Below are 17622 nucleotides of genomic sequence, written 5' to 3'. Positions count from 1 at the left end.
AACTTCAGGGGGGACGACTCACGTCCAGCATCAGGAACTACTTATTCACGGAGAGGGTGGTGGATGCCTAGAATGCCCTTCCGGAAGAGGTGGTGAGGACAAAAACAGTAAACTAATTAAAAAGGCATGGGATAAACACCGTGGATCCCTACAGGTTAGAGCAATGGTTCTCAACCTTTTTTTGGCCGGAACACACCTAACAGATGGTTCTCACATGCGTGACACACTGAACATGTGACCATCACGGGGCTAAATGTAAACATGCACTCTGCATCCACAGGAATCCCCTCCACCCCCAGCAATGAGTGCAGAGCAGATCTAGGGCATTACCCTGTACAACTCGCCATACAAAAAAGATATTCTAGTTCTGATGACATCTCAGTAAAATGTCATCATACCAGGCACAATAGCCTTCCTTATGAAAAGACAGTAATTTACCACTAATGCATGTCCTATTGAGAAAACACAACAAATAAGATTGATACAAATGCCTACATGCTAATAAAATACCTCACCTCGGTCACACACCCAGAACTGACCTTCACCAAGTACAGAAAAACCACAAATTATAAATATGGAGACAGAAACTGGAATGGAAAATCAAAAAAGCCACTTTGCATGCAGTGCAAACCTGGAGAAATGGAAAGAGAAATATAGCACCTAACAGACTCTCAGGATTTGCAATAATGCACACAAACTAACCCGCACAAAGTTACACCTGTATTATGGCACGCACTCAACAGTAACAACCGTATCTAAGAAATACAAGTGTTAAACCAGGCCCTAAACACTAATACATTTCCTATTGGGAAAACAGAATAAGCCAAGCTGCTATAGAGCCCCACACAGAAATAATTGTAAAGCTATACTAAAAATGTTACAAAACAGCTGCTGAACAGAATAATATCCAACAATTAAAAACTCATAAAAATGATTAAAACATGTCCAAATATCAATAAAATATTTCAAAACAGCAGACATCGCGTAATACCCAATAATTAAAATGGCAGTCAATCAAAAAAAAAAACCATTTAGAAAGACACCTTTACTAACCCCCTCCAGCAACTCTCCTACTCCTTTCCTTTCCAGGCCAATAGCACTCACCAGAAGCAGCAAGGGCTGCTGAAGCTCTGTCCTCACAGTCCTCTTCCTTAGCGCCCACAACCAGTCACTCCCCCCCCCCCCCCAATTAGACCCCATGACCAGTCTCTGTCTCTCTCTCACACCAGTCATCTTCCTGACCAGTCTCTCTCTCAATCATACTCATGCTCTCTTATATACAAGCTCTCAATCACACACAAATGCTCTCGCACTCTCTCACACCAGCTCTCACCCAGACACCAAATCACACCCACGAGCTCTCACCCAGGCTTCCATTCACACCCACACACACAAGCTCTCACCCAAGCACCCATTCATACCAGCTCTCACCCAGGCTTCCATTCACACCCACTCACACACAAGCTCTCACCCAAGTACCCATTCATACCAGCCTTCACCCTGGCACCCATTCACATAAGCTCTCACCCATTCACACCCATAGACACAAGCTCTCACTTAGGCACCCATTCACACCCTCAGACACAAGCTTTCACACAGACACAAGCTTCTAGGAAAAGTCAAAAATCATGGGATAGGTGGCGATTTCCTTTTGTGGATTACAAACTGGCTAAAAGACAGGAAACAGAATAGGATTAAATGGACAATTTTCTCAGTAGAAGGGAGTGGGCAGTGGAGTGCCTCAGGAATCTGTATTGGGACCCGTACTGTTCAATATATTTATAAATGATCTGGAAAGAAATACGACAAGTGAGGTAATCAAATTTGCAGACGATACAAAATTGTTCAGAGTAGTTAAATCACAAGCAGATTGTGATAAATTGCAGGAAGACCTTCTGAGGCTGGAAAATTGGGCATCGAAATGGCATATGAAATTTAATGTGGATAAGTGCAAGGTGATGCATATAGGGAAAAATAACCCATGATATAGTTACACAATGTTAGCTTCCAAATTAGGAGCTACCACCCAAGAAAGAGATCTAGGCATCATAGTGGATAACACATTGAAGTCATCGGTTCAGTGTGCTGCGGCAGTCAAAAAAGCAAACAGAATGTTGGGAATTATTAGAAATGGAATGGTGAATAAAACGGAAAATGTCATAATGCCTCTGTATCGCTCCATGGTGAGACCGCACCTTGATTACTGTGTACAATTCTGGTCGTCATGTCTTAAAAAAGATATAGTTGCGATGGAGAAGGTACAGAGAAGGGCTACCCAAATGATAAAGGGAATGGAACAGCTCCCCTATGAGGAAAGACTAAAGAGATTAGAACTTTTCAGCTTGGAGAAGAGACAGCTGAGGGGGGATATGATAGAGGTGTTTAAAATCATGAGAGGTCTAGAACGGGTAGATGTGAATCGGTTATTTACCCTTTCGGATAGTAGAAAGACTAGGGGGCACTCCATGAAGTTAGCATGTGGCACATTTAAAACTAATCAGAGAAAGTTCTTTTTCACTCAACGCAGAATTAAACTCTAGAATTTGTTGCAGGGGATGTGGTTAGTGCAGTTAGTGTAGCTGGTTTAAAAAAGGATTGGATAAGTTCTTCAAGGAGAAGTCCATTACCTGCTATTAATTAAGTTGACTTAGAAAATAGCCACTGCTATTACTAGCAACAGTAGCATGGAATAGACTTAGTTTTTGGGTACTTGCCAGGTTCTTATGGCCTGGATTGGCCACTGTTGGAAACAGGATGCTGGGCTTGATGGACCCTTGGTCTGACCCAGTATGGCATGTTCTTATGTTCTTACCCAGGCACTCATTTACACAGACACTTCAGCTCTCACCCAGGTACTCATTCACATCCACACACACAAACTCTCACCTAAAACTTCTTCTTCCTTCACTGCAGGGATGGGCTCCAGTTCCGCCACGGCTTTACTCCGGTGGACCTTCTTTTTTTGTCGCCACAGGGATGAGCTCCCATGGCGGCCTTGCTTCGTCGGGGTTCGACACTGCCATTCCTCCCACCCCACCCCCGGGCTATGCGATGCCTGTCTCACCAGCCAATCAAAGGCTTCCTCCCTTCTTCCTACTCCTACTGGCAGGTAGAAGGGAGGAGGCTTCCGATTGGCCTGCGCGGGGGCAGGCAGAATGAAGGAGGCTTCCCATTGGGCAGTGGGGGTAGGAAGAAACGAGGCTTCCAATTGGCCCGCGGGGGCTGGAAAAAGGGAGAAGGAAAGTACAACGGGGTAGTGGGACACCGGGATATGCGACACACCTGCCGGTGTTTGGCGACACACTGGTGTGAGCGGCACACCGGTTGAGAAGTGCTGGGTTAGAGGATGGAAATAAAGAATAGTATGCAGGAGGGGTAACTTGCATGGAGCGGCAGTTATTAACCTTAACTAATTAGCTTTCATGATTTTGATGCAATTGCAACATCGCTCTCTGCTTTAACGGCGGGGATAAAAGAGGAATTGGATTCAGACGACAGCCAACACTGGTCCATCCCTTTTATGGTCTGGGGTACTGATATGCAGACATTAGGGAAAAAGCACAGGACTGCTTCTACAGCCAAGTCCAAAAGCAAAGCACGTTCAAGTAGCATTGTCTGAATTATCAAGAAGGCTGCTCACCCTTATAATCGATGCCAGCAGTAGTTTTGTTATGGGTTTGGCAGTTGCTTAGATTTGATTGCAATTAATACTATCCTTACATAAGGTTTGCGTGTAACCTGCACATAGCAGCAGTTTCTACCATATGAAACTTGCTGGGCAGAGTAGATGGGCCATTTGGTCTTTTTCTGACATCGTTACTATTTTACTTTATATTTCACCAGGTCCAAGCCCAGCACCCTCCTCCTCAATGATCCCCCTTCCCCGCTTTACCCCCAAAGTTGAACCTCAGGCTCAAGTCCCCGACACCCCCCCCCCCCCCCACCGCTGAACTCAGATGGCTCCTGCTGCCTTTGCTCCTCTTCCATTCCTGTTGCATCGGAGAGGAGAGGGCATGGAATGAGCATTACCTTTTTGAGAGTGCAGTGCGTCCCCTGTTCCTCCGAAATCAGATATCTTTCTGTGGCAGTAACAGGCAGTGGCAGCAGAAGCAAGGAGTGTTCCTTGAAGGGTTCCTTCCCTTAACTCCTTCCCGACCCTTCCAGCTTCCCGTCTTAAGTGGATGAACACCTGATTTGGGGGGGGGGGGGGGAGGGGAGCACGGGTCTGGGTCAGCACCTTTAGTCTTCGTGCTGTTGGGCAGTGTTTGGCTGTGCTGGGGGCCCCTCTGGATTAGGAGGCAGAGTGACTCCACTGTCACGGGGCCTCGGTTAGGGAAGGCCATCTGGGTGGACTGAGAGTCTGAGGGCTGCAGCAAAAGAGCACCAGCCCAGAGCCAGATTGAAAGGACAGGCCACAGACACCAATGAGGCTGACCTGCGGTCACACCAATAACTAGCCTACTGGCTGACCGGGTGCTGCGGCGGCAGAAAGCTATTGGCTGGCTGAGCTGGTCACTGGTGGCACAGGAGGATCAGGAAGCAGCAGGCTGCAGCGCGGTACTGGTTGGAGGATTTAAATCCAGACAATTTGTAACCCCTACTCCCGTGCTGGTAGGAAGGACTCCTGCCTCCTACTGTGCTCCCCCCCCCCCCCCCACTTAAGTCCAGCGCCTGGCGTTCTTGGCCCCCACACCCGGTGCACCACTGCACACAGCTTTTTCATGGTCGTCCATAGCAAATAGCCCAGCAGTAATCCATTTTGCTAAGCTTTAAGGCAGTTTTCAAATTGCTCACATAGCTGTAAAATCTATGAATGGTTCACTGCAACTATTCGCAGCTTTCAAAAACAAACTATGGAGATTTACTTGTTGCACACCGCACCGCCCAGAGATATTTCTGAGTGAGCAGTCTATAAGAATGAAGAAATAAGTAAATCAATACAATTCTCCCAGTATTTCCCTTTGAAATGTGGTTAGTGTAAAGCGCGCACGCTGAAAGTGGCCTCTGGACTTTGCACCTGCTATTTGTGTCGGCAGGGGAGGGAGGTTATAGTATTAGGAAGCCATGGGTTTTCCTCCCCAGATCTAAACACATCCCTGGGAACCAGCTAAAAGTGCATGTGCTGAAGAAGCCCTTGTGTACTTCTAGCCAGGCAGTTTTCAGACAGGGGCTATTTCCCCAGCTGTCCCCTCTGCTCACCAGATCGGACGCATTTCTCCTGTTGTGCATATTTAACCGGTTCAGATAAACAGTGGACAGCCTTGGCTGTCTGATAACGCCCCATTACTGTTGCTGGTAACAACAAGATCCCAATGTACTGTTCACTAAAAGCATCCCAGGACTGTCATGCTACACTTTCGTTTCTCTTTCTTTTCAACAGAAGCCACAGTGCCTCCACCTGAGGCACAAGCTACAAGCCACACGTTCCATAAGCAGGAGGCTGTGTTCCCTGTGTACCAGCGTATAAAGGTAGAGGTTTGGAGACAGGTTGGGTGAATGCGGGGTCCTTTAAACATGGGGGCGAGGAAAGGTTGCTCAACACCCATAGCCGGCTTGTGACATTGATAAACGCTCTACCCCATGATGGCATTTCCCTTCACCTGACCGCAGGCTCCTCCACACTCCTGCAGCTGTGTACTCCCACCTCATGGAAAAAGAGCCGGATGGCAGATAAGGACTAAAAGGCCTGTAACCAGCTCCTGCTTGCCTGTATAGTCCATTCCTCTCCTTCAGTGATCCTCTGGTCTTATCTCATGTTTTTGAAGAAAACAAAAAGATTAAAGAGGTGCATCCCCTACAGCATTAATTTTTTCACAAAACATGGAATAAAATTCCCCTTCCAATTTCAGGCCAGAGGGCTCTCAGGTACCAGCATTCCATCTTAAGAGTCTCTTACTTATCTAGAAACTGACCATTTTTCCACTTTCTCCTTCCTACTTTGATGAACCCTGCTCCCCCAAACTCTGTCTCAGGTTCTCCCGTGTTGGCAAGTCTGAGGGGGCTGCAGGCATCCCTTTCACTGCCTCAGCGAGCTCCGTGTTTTGATTTCTGGAATGAGAGAATGTGCTCCCAACAGTTCAGCTGTTCTTCAGCTATCAGCAGCGGCAGCTTTCCAGCAGAGCCCGAGGAGCCACAGTCTGTAAATACATCCCGCTCCCTTCTGCATGGCAACATGAGGAGGAATCTGCATTCTGTACAAGATCAAAACCAGGCTGCACTCCAAATCCTGCTAATTCTCTTGTTTTATAGAGAGCAATGGCTTCCCGTTTACTGTGACCACAACACCCTCCAGTGGCAAGTCATAAGAAGCCTGGGCAAGCGACTGAGTCAAAGCAGAGCATGTAGCAACGATAGCCGTGCAGCGACTGTGCAGTGTGCACGTGTGTGCAGGACAACCTTGTAGCAACTGCGCACATGTGCACCCCACATGTGGGGTGCACATGTGTAGCACTGCGCACATGTGCAACTGCGCACACCGTCACCCCACATGGCCGTGGGGTGAGGGTGTGCGCAGGTCTGGATTTGCCAATAGGCACACTACACCTGGGCCTAGGACAACAAAAAATCTGGGGGGACCACAGGCCCGTTTGAAGATTTGCCGCCATCCAGCTGAGCTGAATCTCACTCAGCAGAAAGCAGCCTTCCACTTCCTGATCCAGCCCCTCCCCTCCCAGGTAGTATGCAGGAAAGAAAAGGGGAGGGTGTGAGCCCGGCAAAGAAGAGCATCTCTACTATCTGATTCAGTCCCTTCCCTCTTGCCACTCAGGGAAAGGAGGGGAGGGGTGAGCCTGGAACAGGTAAAGCAGAGAGATATCATTTTGGGGAGGTTAGGAGGGGCTGAGAGAGAATGCTTGTGGGTGAGGAGGGGGACGGGAAGTTACAGTATTTGCATGCGTGAGAAAGATGAGATCAGTGCTGGGTGTGTGTATGTGTTCATCAGATTGGGTGAGAGATTAGCGAAGAGATGAGGAGGATGCAAGGGGAAGCAGTCAGCAGGGACATTTTCCCTCCTTCACCCCCTGCCCATCACCACAATTTGTATTCTCCCTCTCTTGATCTCAGATTCTAATCCCCAGATCTGGGAACCCACCTCCCCCTTCTTCTCCCTAGATTCTGGATCTACCACCCTCCTATAACACCCAATCCCAGTTTATCCTTCCTCACTCCCAGAACCTCCCTCTCATACCCTCCTCTTCCCCCATCCCAGATTCTTGAGCTTACCCGTCTTATCTTCCCCATACACCATCTTCCCCACCCCCAATCCTCTCTTCCTCCCATCCCCCGTCATTTTATCTTCTCCTTAAGCCATTCCTGCACCTCTTCCTTCTACTACTACTTATCACTTCTGTAGCGCTACTCAATGTACACAGCATGGTACAAAAACATATAAGAAACAGTCCCTTCCCAGGAGAGCTTACAATTTAAAGAAGACAAACACATAGGGCAAAGAGTCTTTGGGAATATCTTTTATTAAGACAATGGTTACAAATTAATAAAGCTGGAGGGAGAATAATCAGGGATTAAGATTTAAAAGCTGCCTCAAAAAGGTGGTATTTCTAGACTGGATTTAAATAAGGCAAGAAAGGGAGCATGACGTACCAACTGAAGAAGTCTATTCCAGGCATATGGTGCAGGCAGGTGGAAAGCACAGAGTCGGGAATTGGTGATTAGAGGAGAAGGGCACAGATAGGAGTGACTTGCCTGATGAGCGGAGTGCATGAGGAAGAGTATACAGGAAGAGATAAGAGAGGAGCTGCAGCGTGAAGGCTTTTGTAGGTGAGTAAGAGGAGCTTGAACTGTATACAAAAACAGACAGGGGACCAATATAGTGACTTGAGAAGAGGGGTTATATGAGTGTAGCAACTTTGGCAAAAGATAAGTCACGCAGCTGGATTTTGGATAGATTGACGTGGAGAGAGATGGTTCATGGGGAGACCTGAGAGGAGCAATTAAAAACAAAATAAATTATACAGGGACAAGCAAGGTTGAAGAACTATTTTTATGATATAATCTAAAGATGGATATCTTTTCAGTGTGCGTAAGAATTTTCTAATTTTTGCCCCAGAATACATCCCAGGGCTGCCACAGGGGGCTGTGCCGCAGACCTTCTGCTCCCTGTTGTCTGACCACTCGGGGTTGGGGGGGGGGGGGAGGGAGGGAATGACAGCAGCAACAGTGTCTAGGGGCAGAGAAAGCCTAAATCCTCCATTGTGTGGCGACTGTGTGTGCATGCGTGAGTTGGCTATGTGCAAGCTGCATAGAGAGGAGTAACTTGTCCAGGTGAGTGTACATGATAAAATACTGACTTGCTTTGTCTTTATAATAAAGTGTCCTGTATTTTACAGTCTTTAGCCCCATAGACACAAAATAAGAAAAGCTCTTTAGTATAGTAAATTTGTTTGTATTTCAAACACCTTCCAAAATCCTGTAGAACTGTGGGGTGGTACTGTGCAGTGCAGTTTTGTGTACGGGAATGCTGTAGAGTGCAGTGCAGTGCAGTGTGGTACAGTGGAGATAATCTGCACCAAGATGTTGCTCCAACCCTAAACAGAAGATGAGGGGTGTCAGCAGCACAAAGAGGCAATTACAATCCTAAACACGATACTGCTCAGTCCAGGTAAACTAACACATACATATAGGACATGCACACATAAATTAACCCACATACCAGGCAGATAATTTTATAATAAGCCATTTCTGTGGGTAAAGCATTGTTTGTACCCGTGAAAATAGCTAGGAAAATTACCCTCTCTGTGTACTTGGAAAAATACAAGGATTCTCAAATGAGCCTGCCTATAATGCAGAGAAAAGTTCTATTGTAGATATGATGGCACACTGGGCATACTTGTGATAACTGACTCTCTCTTGCACAGTTACTGAAGAGGCAAGGGCAGCAGCCACTGCTGGAGAATGATGGACTGGTATTTACTTGACCTAGGATGGTGCTGGCCAAGGTAGGAATCAAGTGGGAATCATTCCCTCCAGTCAGACAGCAGAGCTCCATTCCAGGCAGACTTCATACTCAATGCTAACAAGCAATATGATTCATTCATTCCCAAGAGACATGTAGATTAAAAATAAATCAGCACCTGTATTCAAGGCACTTTAACTACAAAGCACATACAACTGATCACCAGCCTTATTCCGACTTGTTTCAGGAATAGTCACAGAGAGGTTTATACTGACAAAGTGAGAGGTTTGTATTCACCTGCTTATTATCTGCAGAATGATGGATGTCATCGATCTTATGATGTGAAAACCCACAAGATGATGCAGTACACCATCCACATCAACTCTTGACCTCGATATCTCATGATGCAGCAGCCATAGTCTTGTTCAGTCTGTAACGAGTGAAATAAGACCCTGGGATGAATGCTGCTGTGTTTATAATATAAGTCATCACAATCACTTTGGAGCAAGGACCACAAAACAAATAGAGTGAGACAAGGAGGAAAGCATTTTGGGCAGTCATATGCAAATAATGACACGCTTATGTGATAACAGATGCCATCAATAGCTTGTATGTTATAAATCACCAATGAATTGGTGACTGATTTATCTAAAAAGTATCTTTTGTGATGTACACAAGTAGCCTTCTATAAAGTGCTGGGGTGGTCTTCAGCAGTCATTGTTTTGGTTTTTCTTTAACTTGCCTTTTAGGGAAGCATATGTTGGGTTATTCTGTAGCCCTATGATGGGCAGTGGCCTATTTAGGTTTGTCACAGTCCTGTTCATTTTTCTATAATTGGTTTTTGTATATTGGACTAATTCAGTGACCTGGTCAAACTGCTTCCTTTGCACATCCACAGTCTATTAATACTAGAGGCTGAGAAGAGGATACTCATCTATGTTCAGCTGACTGCTCCCTGCTGCTCTCATTCCTCCAAATGATATTATCTCAACTACCGCAATCACCACCTTGATACTGTTTTACTAGGAGGCTCATGATCAAAATGATCAGCTTCTTCACTGCTTAAGTTGTATCTCCCTCACTGCCTGTCTGTAACTGGTTCTCTCTCTATGCAGGTGTGGAAAGGACACAAGGGGCAAGTATCCTCCAGGCAACTGACCCAGCGAAATCAGCTACTCCAAGACACAAGGCTGGTATCCTTCAGGCTCTCTTCTTGACAGGATCCACTACAAAAAACATATCATGCCACACTCACACACACTGAGTCAGCATAACTGTGGATGCCAGAATAAACAGGAACATACTGTGAAATTTTACTAAGCAGGGTATGATCAGCAAAGTGTCTTACACTGAATGGAGCCAATGAGAGAATGACCATGAACTCTGATGAGTCGGACATCCTCTGAAAGTCAGCTGAACCAACTACCTGCAAAGAGAACAAACTAGGACGATCACAACATACACAGGAAATGCTGAGGACCACCACAGAGGGTCCTGGCAGCATGGAGGCACACTCTGCTAAAGGCTTCAATTTGGCAAGATTTATGGAGCAGCTAAACTTCAGGTAACATAAAACTTACTTAAATGGGGGTTAGTTATTCCTGTTTGGGGTTATCTGATCAGCTGCATAGAGGGATCAATGAACTAATAGAATTAGCTTTTCTTACAAATATAATATCCCTGGTCTTCTGTGTTTGCTAGTGCTTAGGAGGCCAGTGTTTAATGTGTTTATGTACTAAACAAGTTATTCACTTTACTTTAAATAGTATTGATACCAATACAACCATAGATTAGGAAACTTTTCAACCAGTTTGTGTCAACATGAGTTCTCTGAGTCCAGGAGGTAGAATGGCCTAATTGGCCTAAGTCTTACTAGTTTGCTAAGGATGTATTTAGAAGGTAGACCTTCTTGGACTCACACTGACCTCACATCATGTGACTGTACAACAACTGTGAGAACAGAAAAAGGAAATACCAAATATGTAAGCCCTGTGGGGAGGGAGTTCTCACCCTGGACTGTGTTTTGAGCAACCACATACATTTCTCAAAACATGCCTTCTGATGCACAGACAAAAAGGGTATAACTAACAGAGGCAGGGGAGGGAGATGGCAGAGGGCCAGACAGTGAGAGAGAATCCTCACTGACAGAAGCAACTCAGCTGCCCTAATCATAAGAAATTATCATTTCAATTATTGTCTTTGCTATATCTGTGTATTCTGCACTACTATCTGGAGTATAATGTAGCATTGATAATAAAGCACTGCTTATGTTGGCATCTGCAGTTGTGCTAACTCAGTGTCGGGCCGATACAGTAAAGTCCGTGGGAGAGCGGGCGAATGCCCGCTCTCCTGATGCATGCACAGGCCACTCTCCTGTGCGCATGATTCTCTATTCAAATGAGGCCCAGCGGTAAAAACAGGCAAAAGGAGGCGCTAGGGACACTAGCGCGTCCCTAGTGCCTCCTTTTGGACCGGAGCGGCGGCTGTCAGTGGGTTTGACAGCCGACGGTCAATTTTGCCGGTGTTGGTTCTTGAGCCCGCTGAAAGCCACGGGCTCGGAAACCAGACGCCAGCAAAATTGACCATCCGGTTTTCGACCCGACAGCTGCGGGCCGACTTCAAATTTTTATTTTTATTTTTTTACTTTTGGAAACTTTTGGGACCTCTGACTTAATATTGCCATGATATTAAGTCGGAGGATGCACAGAAAAGCAGTTTTTACTGCTTTTCTGTGTACTTTGGGTAGGCGCTAATTTCTGAAAGCAAAACGTGCGGCTTGGCTGCACATTTTGTTTTCTGAATCGCGCAGGAATACCTAATAGGGCCATCAACATGCATGTGCATGTTGCGGGCGCTATTAGGTTTGGGGATTGGATGCGTGTTTTCGGCCCCTTACTGAATAAGGGGTAACGCTAGCGTGTCGAAAACGCGCGTCCAATGGCGGGTTAACAGTATCGGCCCATGTGTGAGTATGGCTGATATTCTGTCAGGAAGGGAGCCTGCAGAATACTGACCTTGTGTCTTGGAATGGCAGAGCTCACTGGGGGAGCTGACCAAGAGATACCGGCCCTTTATGTCCTTACCACACATGTACAAAGTAAACTTGTAATGGTCTCTTGCTACTTAAAATGTACTCACTCATTGCCTGAGAATTTTGAATTCTAACATTACATTGGAGCTGCCTTTGTCTTTCAGAGCTTGTGAGCTGCCTTTGTCTTTCAGAGCTTGTCTGAGTTGACCCTCACATCTTTGGATTATTACAAGGCTTGCTAGCAAGACATTGAGGAGGGCCTAGGTGTTAGATAAAGTGCAGGAATTTATATGCTTGTCTGCCCAACATGGTAGAAAACCAGCGAGAAAGCCAAGGGGCAGACTAGATGGACCAATTGGTTTTTATCTGCTGTAATAAATCTACTGTTATTATGTTACTCTTTCTCCCTCTCTGTTTAAGATGTTTCGCTTTCCTTTGCTAGTCTGAATAGCCTGGTCTCTGAATCTTCTCCCTCTGTATGGCTGAGCTGTCTCTCTCATCCACCCAGGGACAGTGCAAAAGTTACTACACACCCTAGGCAAACCTTTAACCTTGCATCCTCAACCCCCCACTCCCACCCCATACCATTATTACCTTTCAGACGCATAGGCTACCCCCTTCTCTGAGATTTTGATAAATACTCAACAGTCATGATGACTACCACCCTTCTCAATCCCATAAAAACATATAATTGGACATAATGAAGACAATATAGAAAAAACATTTAAGCAGGTAAATACTGCTTTGTTGAAAATTGCCCAGCCTAAAAATGCCTAACACACACAGTTAAAAGGGAAAGTCCCTTTGAGAATTGTTGCAAAGCCCATGGATAAACATACCTGTGACTCTGAACTAAAAAAAGTACAGCTTTGAAAATGATCCCCCATGTTTGAAATATTATATATATATATACATATATACACACATATATATATATAGGTATTATAGCCTAGCAATGTCAGAAGAAGTCGCACTGGGTCCGGATCACGGTAAGATGATGCTAAGATCCGGGCTACATTAAAAATCCATTTTAAAATATGAGGTGGGGTGGGAGGGACAGGGTTGGGGGTGTGGGATTGTGAGGAAAGGCCCTGGAGAAAAAATATTTTTTTAAAAAGCCGGCAACTGGGAGCGGGGATTGGGGGAGGGGATGTGATCGCCGACCTCCAGCCCCAATATTTTTTTTAAATGAAGACACTACTGCTCTGTGAGGGGGTTCCAGGCTGTTAGAAGCTGTCATGGAAGAGAGGAGGGGGTCTGGTTTGGGCCTTTAGGACTGCAATCATGTTTGGTTTTTTTCAGTGAATCGCCACTTAACCAGCTATATGTAAACTTATCTAGCTTGTAGCCGAATAACTTTATATATAACCATAACCTGTTCTCTAAATGGCCTACTGAATATTGACCTTTCCATTACTAGGTCATTTCATATAAACAACATAATGCATTTTACCTGAAAAATCACAAGCCACATTATTTTCTGAAAAGTTAGCTACAACTCAGGAGCTGTAGCTAACTTTCACTGGGAGTAGGGGGATGCTAATGCACATCCCCGTGCCCCTGGGACAGTCATTAAAAGGGTTTTAGAAACCCAAATAACCTCCTTACCCCCGCAGTATTGCTGAGACTCCCTATCCCACTATCCTGCCCTACCACCACCACCACTACCCCATGAGGTGGCCAAAGCATTGAACAAAAGTTTTAAACAAAATTATAGCCCTGGGTGCTGGTCCCGCCCCCTCCCCAAATACCTCCTCTTTTGTTAAAAACAAATGAAGCTTGGGTTTACTATGCAAATAAGTTCACCCATTCAGTATAATATTTGTACATCATGTGTTTCTAGATGTGATGTGCAAACATTATGAGGTCGGCTAGTTAGCCCAATAAACCTATCCGGCTAACTTAGCCTGTATATTCAGCAGCCCTGAATAGACCCAGCTATCCTAAAATTAAATGACCAAACTTACCCATATATGTTATCCGGCTGAATGTCAGAGGTAGCTGGATAACTTCTCTGGCTAACTCAACTCCTCCTAGATACACCTTCACCTCGCCCGCCACGTAACTGGCTAACTATTTAGCTGACAGTCGGGCCAATATAGTAAAGTCCGCGGGAGAGCAGGCAAACGCCCGCTTTCCCAGCGCGCGCACAGGCCACTCTCCTGTGCGCGCGATTCTGTATTCAAATTAGGTCTGGTGGTAAAAACAGGTAAAAAGAGGCGCTAGGGACACTAGTGCGCCCCTAGCACCTCTTTTTGGACAGGAACGGCGGCTGTCAGTGGGTTTGACAGCTGACGCTCAATTTTGCCGGTATCGGTTCTCAAACCCACTGACAGCCACGGGCTCGGAAACCGGACGCCGGCAAAATTGAGCGTCCGGTTTTCAAGCCGCGGGCCGACTTCAAATTTTTTTTTTTAACTTTTTGTAACTTTTGGGACCTCCAGCTTAATATCGCCATGATATTAAATCGGAGGGTGTACAGAAAAGCAGTTTTTACTGCTTTTCTGTGCACTTTCCCAGTGCCCAGAGAAATTAGCGCCTACCTTTGGGTAGGCGCTAATTTCTGAAAGTAAAATGTGCAGCTTGGCTGCACATTTTCCTTTCTGAATCATGCGGGAATGACTAATAGCACCCACAACATGCAAATGCATGAATAAGGGGTAACGCTAGCTCGTCGAAAACGCGCGTCCAATCGAGGGCTAACTGTATCGGCCCGTAAGTAATTATTAGAGATGTGCTTCGTTTTTTTCTACCGGGTCGTTTTTCGGTTCAAATACTTCGTGGTATAATTCGGGTCTTCTCGTTTCGTTTTCGGTTCGTTTGCCCGAAAACGAAACGAGAAACCCGAAACCGGACCGAAAAACGAATCGGTAACGAAGCGAAAAAAAAAAAACCACCCCAAGCATTTAAAAACAATTTTAAGCATTTTCGTACATATATAACAACACCCCCCCCCATCCCGATCCCTCCCCAAGACTTACAAAGATCCCTGGTGGTCCAGCGGAGTCCCGGCTTCCATTTGCCATGCCCTCCGTGCCCTAGTTCGTGCCAGTGCAAGCCGCGCGCCAAAATGGTGCCGAATAGCCCGAACGACCATGTCACAGGGGCTTTCAGCGCTATTGGTCAGCCCCTGTCACATGGCCATCGGCGCCATCTTGTGCTCCTATCATGTGACAGGAGCTGACCAATGCGCCGAAAGCCTCTGTGACATAGTATGGGCAAAGGCTATCGGCGCCATTTTGGTTACTGGCAGCCGAAAACGAAATCGCTTTCGGACCCTTGCTGGACCCCCAGGGATTATTGGCAAGCCTTGGGGGGGTCAGGAGGGGGCTCCTGACCCCCCCATACTATGTCACAGAGGCTCCTGACCCCCCCATACTATGTCACAGAGGCTTTCGGCGCCATTGGTCAGCTCCTGTCACATGATAGGAGCACAAGATGGCGCCGATGGCCATGTGACAGGGGCTGACCAATAGCGCCGAAAGCCCCTGTGACATGGTCGTTCGGGCTATTCGGCACCATTTTGGCGCGCGGCTTGCACTGGCACGAACTAGGGCACGGAGGGCATGGCAAATGGAAGCCGGGACTCCGCTGGACCACCAGGGATCTTCGTAAGTCTTGGGGAGGGATCGGGGGGTGGTGTATTATAATTAATTTAAATTTGGGGTGGTTTTTAATAAAAAAAAAAATAATTTTTGCCCCTCTCCCCAGGCAAACCCGAAAACGAATTTTCCCCCAAATTGCGGGGAAAATTTCGTTTCCGGTTTCGGGGGCTCCGAAATAACGGCGTTTATGTCGTGTTTCGGATACTCCGAAACAGAAACGAATTAGGAAATTTCGTTAAATTTCCTAAATAGGGCGAAAAACGAACCACATCTCTAGTAATTATCTGGCTATGGCAGCTGCTGATGCCAGACACATTTTCAGCTGCCTCCACTTAGCCGGATAAGTCAAAATGTATCCAACTAAGTAGTGCTGAATATGGATCTCCCTATTAAAAGGAACAATTGTGTGTTTGTGAAATAACATTTTGGAAAAAGGTTTTTGGGGGTGAGAAAGAATTCATGTGTTAAGCTTCAGTATCTCAATACTCTGCTCCTGTGTGAGGACCATGACCTCACACAGGAGCAGAGTACCTGTGTGAGGTCACACACCCTTCCTGGGAAGAAGGGGAGTATGTGTCACACAAAATCTTTTTCTTGTTTTTCATTTAAAAACTATGCCAAATCTTCCGAAATAATGTTTTCATTTTAACACTAACACTATAACTGCATCAACAAACCCCATCCTCAAAGTGTTACCAACCAAGCCACATTTTTCAAATCAGCACAAAAAGAGGAACGCTGTCATCAGCTCAGGGCCAGCACTTTCATTGGGCAAACTAGGCCCCAAGATTTTGGGGGCAGCAAAATCCTGCCAGTGTGAGGTCCAGAGGGCTGCCATACCAAAGCCAATCCCATCAAAGAAGTGAGCGCTGTGTTGGAGCCACTGCTAGCATTAGTTAAGTTGGGGGAGGGGTGAATGTCCAAAAGTTTAATCTAGGGTGCCAAATATGCTTGCGCCGGCCCTGAATCAGCTGCACAACCCTGATGTTATCAATCGTGCAATAGTTTTGTTCCATTCTAACAGAGATTTGACTCATGACATTGTGACCTAATTCCATGTCATCAGATCTTGAGCCAACTCTCCTTTTGTAATTCCCTCCAGTGCACAGCACAAGATAGGTTTTGTTGTCCTTAGCTACTATAAAGTTCCAGAGCTAGGAGGACCAAAAAACAATACAATGGTAGTTTAGAAAAGAAGGGTGAAGCAAAACTCCTGCTGCTTTGGAACTACTGAATAATGTGACACCTTTGTTGATTAAGTAAGTGCCATTAGTCCCTGGGCTCTAACTCTTGGACAGGGGTTGTTGTGCTTAGTTCCAGCACCACCTCTTCTAGGCATGCAGTTATATGGTCCCATTTGTGGAGCTGGAAAGACACTTGAAATTTACAGAACTTGGCGCTGGTAGCAGAGCTCTCCAGGGAAAAGAAATTCCTGGAAATTGTGTTTTCTAACAAAGACCCACTAAGCTATTAAAAACAGAACACTTAACATGCATCGATGCATTCCTGTAGGAATCTTTTTCCCATCTCGCAAAGGAGTTCGAAAATTGTGCAGGGCACTGCAGATAGAAACAACTTTATGAGTCCCAGCAGATTTGCCACGTTCCTGGGATACTGATTGTATTGGCATTTAAGAATCAAGCTGCTGTATTACGATTCAGACAAAGAAATATCAGCCCCAGGGGAATGAAGACAGCATTACCCAAGCATTTATTTACATATTGGAAGAAAGATTTGATACACATCATCTGATTCTGGCCACATGGCTAGTCAAGCATTGTAAGGCCTCAGCAGAATGACAGTTCTGACAATTTGTCTCCCAACATGTCTCACAAACTGCACATACATTTTTTTTTCCCTTGCATGACTCATGTAACAGGCTGTGATTCCCCACAATTCCATGGTTTCACTGCTCTTAACAAAACAACCTAGTAGTAAGCACAGCTCAGGTCTGCAAAATTCCAAAGCTGTATGTATGGCCCAAGCACCTGTGTGGCTCCTCTGTGGCCATCTAAGCCGAGCAAGCCCACTTCTGAAAGTTCAACATAGAAAGATTTGGTGAGGGTGGAGGACAA

The 17622-nt window shown here is 45.9% G+C and overlaps 1 long non-coding RNA gene across 1 annotated transcript in view; it reads left to right on the top strand.

The window, feature by feature from the left end:
- LOC115089568 overlaps positions 1 to 17622 on the top strand; it is a 61331-nt gene that overhangs the window by 24119 nt on the left and 19590 nt on the right. The window contains exon 2 of the long non-coding RNA XR_003856170.1: positions 10027 to 10475. This is a non-coding gene — a long non-coding RNA (uncharacterized LOC115089568). The remainder of the gene's footprint in view (positions 1 to 10026; positions 10476 to 17622) is intronic.

This window comes from Rhinatrema bivittatum, chromosome 4 (assembly GCF_901001135.1).
Source record: "Rhinatrema bivittatum chromosome 4, aRhiBiv1.1, whole genome shotgun sequence".
Lineage (NCBI taxonomy): Eukaryota > Metazoa > Chordata > Amphibia > Gymnophiona > Rhinatrematidae > Rhinatrema > Rhinatrema bivittatum.
The sequence above is the reverse complement of the archived record's forward strand: the minus strand, read 5'-3'. Positions and strand labels throughout refer to the sequence as shown.